Consider the following 3,625-nt stretch of genomic DNA (forward strand, 5'->3'; position numbering starts at 1 on the left):
TTTGGATTTTTGTCAAGTTTTCTCAGGGTTGCAGTTTCTTCTTCCACAGCTGTTTTGTTCCATGAGCTCTGCCACTGCAACAAGCTCTGCTTAGCTTATTCAGTCTACAATATTCATTCTGCTACCAGAGACATTCCATGTTAACAACTTCCTTGACAACTTTATTCCATTCAACAACTTCCTTGACAACTTTATTCCATATCAAGACAGGATATATACAACACATGCTCCTACTTAATAAATAGCCAATTAAGTATTTCTAAGGGTTAGATATGCATAGTTCATACGCTTCAACAGCATCTTAATTAGGAGAATTGGGAAATGCTAAGCCTTCTTGCTGGTTGCATTTGTTGTACTAAATATAGTCAGGGGTGGGGAGAATGGAAATGTAATGACTGGTGAGACTCTTCTAGTATCAAATCCTAATGTATTGAACGCAAGCAATACCAATATTGAAACAAGGCTTTAAATACAACACTCAACTTTCTAAGCAAGCCCTGACAGTCAACATAGATGTTCTTATGCGAGCCTTATAACGGAGTGAGTTCAGCTGGCCAGGTTGTCAGGCATGGCACTGGGGTTTGAGTAGCTGTTTCTTTTCCTGTGTATCGCTTTCCCCAAACTTAAATTCCACCCCCCTAGGCTTTTATATACTATTTTACAGGTCTCTTTTATAGGTCCTACATAAGGTTATGTCATAAAAATTCACAGATCATCTTTTAAAGTGGTCATTTTTCTGTTGGGCTTCTCTCTGTATCCTGTTGTCTTGGACTGCAAAGCCACATCCTCTTAACTTTTTTTTTTGGCTGTCATGGGTTATAAAAAGGTCACCCTAAACCAGGTATGGGCAATTATTTTTGCTGTAGAGCCAGTTAATCAGTTTTGGGGACCTGTTGAGGGCCACATCCTCCTATCTCCCACTCTCTAGTTTCTCCCTTTCAGAACCTGGCTGAAGTTGTAGTTCTCCTGGAGCCCTGATGCTCAGTAGTGTCACAGCTGTTGCTGATGCCTGCCTGGCACGGCAGCAGCTTCTGCCAGGGTCCACAGCTGAGCACTGGGGTTCTTGACAAACTACAGCTTCAGCTAGGTTCTCTACACACTAGGTTGGAGCTCCAAGTGTGAGCTTCCCCACCACACAGGGAAGGTGGTAGGTCAGCTGTGGATGCTGCCACAGGGTCGTGTGTCTGGGCTCCTGACCTGCCCATGCCATCCATAGCTGACAATGCCGCATTCCCACTGTGGCAGAAACCCTGTTCGAGTCCACAGCTGATGTCTGATGCTGCTGGGCAGGAGCAATCCCACCTGCTTGCTTGGCACCACACAGCCAGAGCCACCGACTGCCTGCACCCCAGATCCAGAGATGGAATGGGATACCCCTGCCACAGCCACCTTGGTGCTTTATGAGCTTGCTATGCCACTGATCATAAGAAGATTTTCTTAAAGTCTATAATACAAACTGACTATGGAGAAGAGATGGAGTAATAGTAAGAACACTTTCATATGCTTCCTGTGGACTGAGAGCTAATAGATTCTTGAGTTTTCTAAACTGTTTTCATTTGGGGGTATGACAGACTCAATGCAAAACAATAATATTAGGACCTGAAAAATGGAAGGCTCAGGTTTCCCAAAAAATCCCACGTTCTATTACGGAGCTTCTGTAGTTTGCATGGTATATATTAGTACAGATCATCTAAGTACAGTAATAATTTAAATTCTACTTGAATGCTTATGTTTTGCAACTACCATAAAGGCCAAAATTAAAGGGAAAGAGGGTTATGCAACTCATCACCCAGTGGCCTCGCCAACTAGAGATTTGAGGTGGTGGTGGGTGGGGGGGTTCTTTGCTTTTTAAAGGCTTACTTTGATTGTTCTGAGTTTTTCTGTCTCCGATAACTGTTGAAATTATACTGAGTGGAATCTGGCTTAATTCAAGGGAAACAAAATAAAGTGATCATAATTTTTCAAATATCAAGTTGAAAATTAAGTTGAGTTGACAGTTTTCTATAAGTATAAATAAATGACTCCACTAATGCAAATGCATCACAAGTTTTGGGACTGAAAGAGTGTGCAAGGGAGCTTACATGAAAGACTTATTCTGCTTTCACCAAAAGACAAATTATATTGTGTATAAAAAATGGCAGTCTGATATGGGAAGACAGTTACCCCTAAAGGAAAGGATTTAAAATGTCTGAATTCTGAATTTGATACTTGTAAACATCAAAGAAGCACCATTTGAGATCCTAATGGCAACTCACGTTGCTCCCTCTTCAGATAGTGCAGCTAATGAGGACTTGGGATGGAGATTGGGTTTATTTCTTTGTTGGCTTTAAGTATTATTCCCTTAGGGGAAGGGCTTTTATAGTACAGTCTAAAAACCTAAAGATTCCTCCTCCCTGCACCCCTCCCCAATTCTTTTATTGTCAGTTATAGTAAGCAAACGTTAATGATTTACTGCTATTTATAATTCAGCAAATAAAATATCTTTATTAACATTTTCTTTAAATTTATTTGGCACAGTAAAAATGTACCTTTTATTCAAAGAATAGCAAAACAGGCTTTAGATGCCTCTTGTTCCAGAACCAAGAACCAGATTGTATACTGCCTTTTTCCTCTTGCACATATATACATCTATATGTGTATGCACACACATCAGTATGCTCTTCAGGCTCCCTTAGTCTGTCTGCCAACAGATGGCAGCAATACATATGGCAGCCTTGATTGGCAGTAGTTTATAGGCTCTCTGCCCTTCAATGCAAATGTGAAAGGTGGGCGGGACTGGAAGTCCCACCCCCTTTCCCCATGTATGGTGTGATGTCACCAGTCCCATCCCTGACCCCAATCATGTGGTATGTGACATCAGCAACTCCGCCCCCACCTCCAGTCACGTGGTATGTGACATCAGCAACACTGCCCTACCTCCAATCACATGGTGTGTGACATCAGCAAACCTGCCCTCACCCCACCAGTCACGTGGTGTGTGATACCAGCACCACGTGGTCCATGACATCAGAAGGACAGCCCATGCAGACCCCCAGAGCCCAACCCCTCATGCTGCAAGAACCACCCTAGACCACGTGGTGTAGTTAGGGCCTATCAGGTCCCAGACTGATCTAGCCCCCCTCCCCCGCCGCTGGAGCACAGGCGTGGTCTATGGAGTGGCAGGGTGGTCATGTGACCCCTGTAACAACCTGCCCCACCACCCCCAACCAATTGGTGGAGGTTTCAGAGGCCTCAGACCTCCCAAGAACGATGCTGAACCAATTGGGATGAGTAGAGGGGTTGGGATTTGGGCAGCAACCCCACCAGGTCTATCTGCTTTCCCAAACGACCACTCTGTTTATCTGAGACTGCGCTAAGGCAAGCAGGGGCGGATATGGATTCTTTCACAACGCCTGTAGGCCCACTCGCTACAACCCCAAGACGGCTTTATAGAAAGCTGTCGGGGAATAAAGGCCCCAAGGTCATGGTGGGCCGAGGGTTTCGGTACGGAACAGGTGGGATTAGCGGCGAGGAGTCTGAGCGGTAAATGGATTCGTTCGGTTTTAAAGTAGATTAGATTTATTGACTTCGCTTTGGAGCATAGGTTGAGACGCTTGCTTCAGTTACAGTCACAACAAATTGAACA

General features: G+C 44.2%; 1 protein-coding gene across 1 annotated transcript in view; it reads left to right on the plus strand.

Annotated features, from left to right (window-relative positions):
• The window catches only part of CDC73 (cell division cycle 73), a 206,751-nt gene that overhangs the window by 124,717 nt on the left and 78,409 nt on the right, over positions 1-3,625 (plus strand). The window lies entirely within an intron of this gene.

The sequence above is a fragment of the Gavialis gangeticus genome, unplaced genomic scaffold (assembly GCF_001723915.1).
Source record: "Gavialis gangeticus isolate Ggan-Ray unplaced genomic scaffold, GavGan_comp1, whole genome shotgun sequence".
Lineage (NCBI taxonomy): Eukaryota > Metazoa > Chordata > Crocodylia > Gavialidae > Gavialis > Gavialis gangeticus.